The sequence below is a fragment of the Schistocerca serialis genome, chromosome 8, assembly GCF_023864345.2.
Source record: "Schistocerca serialis cubense isolate TAMUIC-IGC-003099 chromosome 8, iqSchSeri2.2, whole genome shotgun sequence".
NCBI lineage: Eukaryota > Metazoa > Arthropoda > Insecta > Orthoptera > Acrididae > Schistocerca > Schistocerca serialis.
In genome coordinates this window covers 317,710,215-317,720,275 of record NC_064645.1, presented here as the reverse complement: position 1 = coordinate 317,720,275, position 10,061 = coordinate 317,710,215, and the positions used below count along the sequence as shown (strand labels likewise).

The 10,061-nt window shown below is 44.5% G+C and overlaps 1 protein-coding gene across 2 annotated transcripts in view; it reads left to right on the top strand.

The window, feature by feature from the left end:
* The first annotated feature begins 7,572 nt into the window (after positions 1–7,572).
* The window catches only part of LOC126416411 (sodium-coupled monocarboxylate transporter 1-like), a 182,116-nt gene continuing 179,627 nt past the window's right edge, over positions 7,573–10,061 (top strand). The window contains exon 1 of one of the 2 annotated variants that reach the window (XM_050084126.1): positions 7,573–7,696. The gene's annotated coding sequence lies outside the window, so the exon portion shown is untranslated. Of the gene's footprint in view, positions 7,697–9,866; positions 9,887–10,061 lie in introns of those variants that run through there. The other variant, XM_050084127.1, reaches the window with a different exon arrangement.

Sequence of the window (10,061 nt, the reverse complement as noted above, 5' to 3'; positions counted from 1 at the left end):
ATTGACATTTTCCCTTTCGGGATTTATTGTTTCACAAGCATGAAGACCATCGAACAATAGGTTCTTGAACAGATCATATAATGTAATATAATGCACCATAAAATAATGTTTCTTTCCATGAAGGTCAGTGGTTGTATTTATAACCAATCTGGGCCCTAATCTTCTTACTGGAGGCTGTAAAACTTTTTCTGTATAAATAGCAAATTCAAAGTTGCATGACGATTCATCACGTAACATCTATAGTTAGTACCCTCTCTTTATGAGTTTGTCTCTCATGTGCTGCTTGAGAGATGTTCGGCATTAGAACTTAACGAGTGCTTCATCAGTATCGAGATTCAGATGTAGTGTGTAGCAAACCTGAAATTTCCTGTTCAACTGATCTAGCAACGAATGTAGTTGGTGTAGTTTTTCATAATTCTCACTGTTTCTGTCAGCAGCCACAGATTTGTCACTGAGGTGCAACTTACTCAGTAACTAACTAACTCCTTTTACTGGCATTAGTATCGATGTTCAACTTTCATCAAGATCTGGCTCCGTACTGCAGTAATCTCTGTAACTAGATTTTTAAGTGATTCCCATGTAATGATTTACTCCGATAGAAGTTTTTATTTCATATTCGTTGGTGGGGACGAAAGGTCTGGCTGTCTGTGTTACATAGAAATTGGATTTAAACACTATGTGGTTCATAAGCGTTTCATCAAAAAACTCGCAAAATAAGCCAATTAGCTTTAGGTTTAGTTTGTTCTTTATTCCTGCAGCAACACCACCTTTCCCAATAAATAGGGATACTTGATCAGCACTTGTTTCTTGGCTCCAGTTTGTCGTGACTGTCGATGTAACAGCGAAAAGCACCGCGTTGCTTCCACTTGTCTCACATCACTTTCATTGTTACCCTCAGATCACTACTGCTCAGACGACTGTAAACAAACCTAGAAGTTGCAAAATTTGAAGTGAAAGGCGGATCATTGTCATGTCTTTCATCATTGTCAACACAGTGGTCAGTAGAAGGAATTACGTCAAATAATATGCGGTAACATTCTTCCTCTGATATTCTTTTTCGGCGAGACATACTGGGTGGAGGAGAGAATGTACTGGATTGAGAAGAAAGGTGTGGTTAGTGCCACTGACCACACAGAAATCCGTCTGCGAAGTATAGAAAGTTCTATTTGACTAAAAAGTAATACTACTTGCAGATTTGTGGAAGGTCTAAAGAGTTACTTACAAAGAATAGCAAAACAAAGAAGAGTTAGAGAGAGAAATGCACAACACATCCACGTACATGTATGAAATATCAGCTTGTGTCTTAGATACGCGGCAGAAATACTTCATTGTGATTTACATGTCTCTAATCAAACTTTAATCAACAATTAGTTGGGTAATTGACAACAGAGCTCTTGAGTAGTGAGCTGAAAAATTAATGTCATAGGCCATAGTGAAGCCCGCCCTTCAAAGCGTTAAACCGTGGAAGCAAACACTTCCAAAATATCTTATAGTCGTATTTCACAAGAGAAGTTCCTACGGTCAAATCGTGTAGGAACTTTCTTAGACCACGAGAACAGATGGACAAAGTAAAGTCTTGGGGCCGGCCGGTGTGGCCGTGCGGTCTAGGCGCTTCAGTCTGGAACCGCGTGACCGCTCCGGTCGCAGGTTCGAATCCTGCCTCGGGCATGGATGTGTGTGATGTCCTTAGGTTAGGTAGGTTTAAGTAGTTCTAAGTTCTAGGGGACTGATGACCACAGATGTTTAGTCCCATAGTGCTCAGAGCCAAAGTCTTGGGGCAGTATCTTGTCAGAAGTAAAACCAGTGCGAATCGTACAAAGTCCCAGCTAGCACGTAGCTGATCACAGAGTCAAGATGGAGGAGGCGCAATGCTGTCCCGAAAGATAGTAGCAGAGTCCATAGCAAGGCGTTGCTGAAATATTCTTGTCGGTTAGTCGCAGCCTCGCTGTAGGATACATGCGGGCTTATTTTTGGCTCGAGACACCGCAGAAGCAGGAAGAGGTGCATTACACAACCGACCTCTATCATTGCCGTGCATGAACTCAGTCTTTCCCCAGTGTTCGTTTCGTAGGAGAGAACCTCATTGTAAGCCTACATACTTGGACGTTGTGCATGGTGCAGTCGGTGCCTGATGTCTCCCCCTCTCCCTTGGGCAAGGGAGGAGATATCGAGGCAGACGTCAGCATCTTCAGCGATGTCGGAGGCCAACGACCTGTGGAGGGGAGGGAGGAGGTGGGGGTGGGGTCGAAGCTGGGTATGGGTTTACATTCATGCGTTTATCATGATGTCACGCCTGAAATCGTGCTGATGTGCGTCGTCCAGAGGAGGCACTGGATAGGTGGCACCTCCAGGAGGGTCCATGATGGTAGCATTTATGGAACACAGAGTAGTGTAAGATATCCTGAAGGAGGCGTCGGATCCCACCGTAGCCGAACTTGATTTACATGGTTCCTGCACTGGGTGCCATCCTGTAATTCATCTTCAAGCATGGGTTGGTCAAGGAGGTGTGTGACTGTAGCAGGGAGCCACCATGGACGATCCCGGGAGAAGGTGAGGGCCCAGCAGGGTCTTGGAAGGAAGCGCGATATTAGCGAGCCTGCTGAGGGTGTGGTGAGCCTACTTGAATTTGTATAATGGAGAACTGTGAACGGTGTGGACCCTTCGCAGTTTTTCTGCAAAGCGAGGAGCCAGCTTGCAGAGTGGCTTGCTAGGGAGATAGAAAAACGGTGAGAGCATCGTCGACTGAATAATGTGGTAGGGTTTCACCATGTGTGTTTCTAAAGTTCAGTCAAATCTCTCGACTAACAAGCGGAATGAAAATGTGCTGTGTGTGAAAATGACATGCCGTTGGTGCGTCAAACGGAGGTTTGTGGGCATAAATTGGATCTATTGTCAGTGGCGAAGAGCTATATAGCACAGGCAGAAGATGCGGAAGTCATCTTGATGGCAAAGGAGAGGACAACAAGTCATTATTAGCATGGTGTGTTGTGAACCTGTATTTTACATCAGTTCAAGTGTGAACTGCCACAAGCCATATGGCCTCTAAAAAGCAACTGGCAAATTCTAAGTGACCATGGAGACGAAGCCGTTGGCCAGGGAAAGTAATGCCTAGCTGGGGCAGAGCTGGATGTGGACATATTTGTTATGTCTGAGTCCATAACTCACCATTAGGCACGACAGCTTCTTTGTAAGTACCATGCTCCAGTTGGCCTAGTGAAGCAGTTCGAGGACTCAGAACTGCAGTGCATTGGAGAATGAGAACTCTTGTCCGCTCATTGTCTCCTTGTACTAGGATGAACCTCTGTAGAGTGCAATGCTACTGCCGTTGGGACTAGAAAGCCTGGAAATCTGATTGACTCAAGGCCTATTTATTGGAGGGCAAGCGCTGATGGATATAGCACAGCATATCCAACAGCACTGGATATCCAGCAATTTGATGCCAGACAAGATGAACGCCAAGTGGAGCTTGGCGGTAGATTCTTCTACATCTGAGTGCATGCGGAAACATACTTCAGAGTCTGCGCTGAAACCTGGGTCCTGACCTAGGGGCAGCCGTGACAACAAGTCATCATTAGCATGGTGTGTTGTGAACCTGTATTTTACATCATAACCACAGCTGGAAAGCAACAATGACAGCACTGAAGCCAACACGCCATTTTGGTTGGGACGGACGCAGAGGACTCTTAACATTGGCAGCAGAGGCTTGTGGTCTCTTAGCGGTGTGAAATTTCAGCCATATACATACTCTTGAAATTTCTTGATGGTTAAGATAATGGCAAGAGCTTCCGTTTCTATTTGGCTGCAATTTCTTTGAGCTGCATTTAGAATCTTTGGCATGAAGACAGTGGTACATTCCACGCCATCAACCAAGTGAGACAACACCGCACCTGAACTTTAGCGCAATGCATCGGTGGCAACGTGAGACGCTTTTTGGTGTCATGGCCAGTCAGACATGTGGTTCATCCAGAGCTGCAGCATGTGGTATGAACCAACGATAGTAGCTGAATAGCCCAAGGATGGAGTTCAGGTGAGGACTATCTTTAGGTCCTGGGCGTTTCTGAATGGCTGCAACATATTGTGGAAAGAGGTGAATAGTAGAGGCACTGAGGGTGTGTGCAAGGTATTCCGCTTGATACACAAAGAATTCTCATTTATTGCATTTTAAGTTGGCGCATCCAAAGATGGAGAATGGTATATCTAGATTTTTGGTGAGGTCTGTGGTGTCTTTGCTGGCCGTCAGAGTGTGCTCAAGGTAGTGCGCCGTTCTGAGAACATCCAAGATAAATGTTCAAGCTGCTGCTGGAAGATCGTTAGGGCACTTATGATTCGAAATGGAACTCTGTTACACCATTAAGGTCCAAATTAGTATTAATGACTAAGGAAAGCAACATGAAAATCCTACTGCCTTGAATACGTTACCCCCGCTAGCTTCTACATAATTTTCTTCACTTTAAGAATAGGATAAGTGTCTGTCACTAACTGAGCATTAACCGTTGCTTTGAAATCACCACAAATTCTGATTAGACCTGTAGGTTCTTTGACCACTACGTGGACATCACTCATCAGATGTTGAAGACAAGTGTCAAGAACCCTTTATCTTGGAGACAAAACTCGTCTTGAAGACCAAATAGCAAATTTAGTACTTTACAAAATTTAGGGACAACTGTGGGCAACAGTGTGACATGTGCCTTGAAACTCTGGTGGAGGGCTGAGAATATACGAATGGAAACTGAAAAGAGATTTGACGTATATGAGCGATTGCGGTTTATCGTATCGCGACATTGCTGCTCGCATTGGTCGAGATCCAATGACTGTTAGCAGAATATGGAATCGGTGGGTTCAGGATGGTAATACGGAACGCCGTGCTGGATCCCAACGGCCTCATATCACTAGCAGTTGAGATGACAGGCATCTTATCCGCATGGCTGTAACGGATCGTGCAGCCACGTCTCGATCCCTGAGTCAACAGATGGGGACGTTTGCAAGACAACAACCATCTGCACGAACAGTTCGACGACGTTTGCAGCAGCATGGACTATCAGCTCGGAGACCATGGCTGCGGTTATCCTTGACGCTGCGTCACAGGAGCGCCTGCGATGGTGTACTCAACTACGAACCTCGGTGCACGAATGGCAAAATGTCATTTTTTCGGATGAATCCAAGTTCTGTTTACAGCATCATGATGGTCTCATCCGTGTTTGGCGACATCACGGTAAACGCACATTGGAAGCGTGTATTCGTCATCGCCATACTGGCGTATCACCTGGCGTGATGGTATGGGGTGCCATTTGTTACACGTCTCGGTCACCTCTTGTTCGCATTGACGGCACTTTGAACAGTGGACGTTACATTTCAGATGCGTTACGGCCCGTGGCTCTACCCTTCATTCGATCCCTGTGAGACCCTACATTTCAGCAGGATAATGCACGACCGTATGTTTCAGGTCCTGTGCGGGCCTCTCTGGATACAGAAAATGTTCGACTGCTGCCGTGGCCAGCACATTCTCCAGATCTCTCACCAATTGAAGTCGTCTGGTCAATGGTGGCCGAGCAACTGGCTCGTCACAATACGCCAGTCACTACTCTTGATGAACTGTGGTATCGTGTTGAAGCTGCATGAGCAGCTCTACCTGTACTCGCCATCCAAACTCTGTTTGACTCAATGCCCAGGCGTATCAAGGCCGTTATTATGGCCAGAGGTGGTTGTTCTGGGTATTGATTTCTCAGGATCTATGCACCCAGATTGCGTGAAAATGTTATCTGATGTCAGTTCTAGTATAATATATTTGTCCAATGGATACCCGTTTATCATCTGCATTTCTTCTTGGTGTAGCAATTTTAATTGCCAGTAGTGTATTTCGCGTGAAGCGCTGTTGCGACACAGCCAAAGATCAATTGTGGAAACTAAGCAACTGAATATTACAAATAATGTTATTAAAGAATACGGCCGACCGACTACATCAATTAAGAGGGCACGTATCTTCACGAATGAGTGGTCAAAAATAAAATAAGCGTCAATACTGTGTTGAAAATGAGTCTTAAATATAGTTACGCTTGTACACACTGAATTGTATGCAAACACACGAACGGGATAGAGGCACGTACATTTCGAGTGCAATCATCCCCCATGGCCTGGATAAAAAGAATTACAGTTAAATGCCTTTATTCATCTTAGAACGTAAATGCGTGGACTTCTAAATTAAGTGAAAAGAAAGACTGCAGGTTATGAATTTCGCGGCAAATGTAATAAAATTGATGGTAGCGGCCACGAAAGGAAAAAGATGAACACATTCACGTACCTCTACTGTTGAGCAGCGCCGCCCTGAAGAGCGTCGTCTCCATCTAAATTCTCTGCATAAAATTAAAATAATAGTAAAAATTTTCCAGAATTTCAGGATCTGGGACCCATGGTATCACAAAAGATGAAATCGCTCTGCTTCAAAATCACTTTCATTATTTAACCCAATTTTATCAGTAAGAAATGGCACAAGTCTTAACACAAGGACAGGATAACAGCGAAAGGTAACTTATTCTAAAACTATTAAACGAAGAGCGTAAAGCTTCTTTTGTGCAGCAAATGCTTTACGCATTAATCTCTGGTAGTTGAACTAATGTCTATATATTCATAAAAAAAATTTTTAATGTAATTCCTTTACAGCGTGAAGCAGACAGTGATTGCTGTGAGATTATTGATGGGCATGTCAAATGGTTGCAGCAGAGGTGATCCTACCTTTTGCTACGTGTGCTGGTCTATATAGTTTGTTCGATGTATTTGAACACTGAAACAAATGATATAGTTTATATTATGGGTCATCGAAAATTTTCAGCCGGTAATGTAAATTAAATAACAATCCGCAGATGCCTCTCCACAGGTGAGGCATCTGGCACGAAGCACAATTTTTTGTTTATTTGTTATTCAATTTTACAACGATGGTTTTGGGAGGATAGGATAGGTGGTTGGCTGTGGCCTTGCCGAAGGAACCATCCTGACATTTTTCTGAAATGCTTTAAAAAGCAAACTTCATTCTCCCGAATACGCAGTCAGTGTCCTAGCAACTGCACTGCCTCATCAGGTTGGTCCCAATGTACAATGCTCTTTTGAACACAAACAATTTTCAACAGATAACTCATAATACTGCACTGTATCACAGGATCCACTGTCGACACTGGCTGGCGTTATCTAACGTTTTGATTGCTTGGGTCTGCGTACAAAACAGAAGCGGTTCCTTCCGTGCAAAAGACATGGCATAACGACTGTGAACTAACCGAACAAAACACGCTCGGAGGAACGTAAAACAATAAACTAGTGAAGGAAGTATGATGGCCAGTTAATTTGGTAGCGGTTGGAGCGTTAGGTAAGTAAGTAAAAGACAATGGCAGGCTCTGTTTAAACATAGTCTATCACGATTTTTGTACGCACTGTGACGTAAAGAGAAAAAGCATACCTTCAACAACTTGTGACGCGCACTGGAATGTGTCTTATCTATCAAATGCAAGCGTACAAATTCTCGTAGCACCGTGAGTTGCGGCTCCTTGTGGTGGGGACACTGATTAAGAGAGGGAGCAGCCGGCAGGGGAGGCGCGCAGCAGCAGTTGAGGTCTGGACGGCGGCCCGGAGCCATGCGGATGTAGCCGTGGGCAGCTGACGGACGAACCAGGGCAGCCAGCCGCACTTCGACACCGCAGTGGCCGTCCAGGTATGGACAGCAACGCCGTACGGACTTCCCGTCACTAAAAGTTGGTCAGGCGCTAGTCGGACTCGCGCTCCGGGGGTTATGTAAAAACTTAATTCTGTATACAGGGTGGTCCATTGATTGTGGCCGGGCCTAATATCTCACGAAATAAGAGTCAAACGAAAAAACTACAAAGAACGAAACTCGTCTAGCTTGAAGGGGGAAACCAGATGGCGCTATGTTTGGCCCGCTAGATGGCGCTGCCATAGGTCAAACGGAGATCAACTGCGTTTTTTCAAATAGGAACCCCCATTTTTTGTTACTTATTCGTGTAGTACGTAAAGAAATACGAATGTTTCACTTGTACCGCTTTTTTCGCTTTGTGACAGATGGCGCTGTAATTGTTACAAACATATGGCTCACAATTTTAGACGAACAGTTGGTAATAGGTAGGTTTTTTTAAATTAAAATACAGAACGTAGGTACGTTTGAACATTTTATTTCGGTTCTTCCAATGTGATACATGCACCTTTGTGAACTTATCATTTCTTAGAACGCATGCTTTTACAGCGTTATTACCTGTAAATTCCACATTAATGCAATAAATGCTCAAAATGATGTCCGTCAAATGCATTTGGTAATACGTGTAACGACATTCCTCTCAACAGCGAGTAGTTGGCCTTCCGCAATGATCGCACATGCATTGACAATGCGCTGACGTATGTTGTCAGGCGCTGTCGGTGGATCACGATAGCAAATGTCCTTCAACTTTCCCCACAGAAAGAAATCCGGGGACGTCAGATCCGGTGAACTTGCGGGCCATGGTATGGTGCTTCGACGACCAATCCACCTGTCATGAAATATGCTATTCAATACCGCTTCAACTGCACGCGAGCTATGTGCCGGACATCCATCATGTTGGAAGTACATCGCCATTCTGTCATGGCAGCGAAACATCTTGTAGTAACATCGGTAGAACATTACGTATGAAATCAGCATACATTGCAACATTTAGATTGCCATCGATAAAATGGGGGCCAATTATCCTTCCTCCCATAATGCCTTCCCGGGTTCGATTCCCGGCGGGGTCAGGGATTTTCTCTGCTTCGTGATGACTGGGTGTTGTGTGGTGTCCTTAGGTTAGTTAGGTTTAAGTAGTTCTAAGTTCTAGGGGACTGATGACCATAGCTGTTAAGTCCCATAGTGCTCAGAGCCATTTGAACATTTGAACCCATAATGCCGCACCATACATTAACCCGCCAAGGTCGCTGATGTTCCACTTGTCGCAGCCATCGTCGATTTTCCGTTGCCCAATAGTGCATATTATGCCGGTTTACGTTACCGCTGTTGGTGAATGACGCTTCGTCGCTAAATAGAACGCGTGCAAAAATTTTGTCATCGTCCCGTAATTTCTCTTGTGCCCAGTGGCAGAACTGTACACTACATTCAAAGTCGTCGCCGTGCAATTCCTGGTGCATAGAAATATGGTACGAGTGCAATCGATGTTGATGGAGCATTCTCAACACCGACGTTTTTGAGATTCCCGATTCTCGCGCAATTTGTCTGCTACTGATGTGCGGATCAGCCGCGACAGCAGCTGAAACACTTACCTGGGCATCATCATTTGTTGGAGGTCGTGGTTAACGTTTCACATATGGCTGAAAAATTCCTGGCTCCTTAAATAACGCAACTATCCGGCGAACGGTCTGGACACTTGGATGATGTCGTCCAGGATACCGAGCAGCATACATAGCACACGCCCGTTGGGCATTTTCATCACAATAGCCATACATCAACAAGATATCGACCTTTTCCGCAATTGGTAAATGGTCCATTTTAACACGGGTAATGTATCACGAAGCAAATACCGTCCGCACTGGCGGAATGTTACGTGATACCACGTACTCATACGTTTGCGACTATTACAGCGACATCTATCACAACGCGAAAAAAGTGGTCCAACTAAAACATTCATATTTCTTTACGTGCTACACGAATATGTAATAAAAATGGGGGTTGATGGCCAACCATAGCGACATCTGGTTTCCCCCTTCAAGCTAGACAAGTTTCGTTCTTTGTAGTTTTTTCGTTTCATGCTTATTTCGTGAGATATTTGGCCCGGTCGCTATCAATGAACCACCCTGTAAAAACAGTGCATCCATTCCAGGAATCGAGAATCTCGACGATTTTTGTCCATTATCGCCATTGATACTGGTAAGATATCAGTCCCAGCGACTCCACGACTTCCGAGAATGTGCTAATTTCAAGTCTGAAATCGGATAGCAAATGACAAAAGAAAACTTTTCTCGTGTGTGATGTAATTAAACATTCACAGTTGTCGAATATTTTCATTTATTTTTACTTCTAAACCTTCCTTCCTGCCAAATTT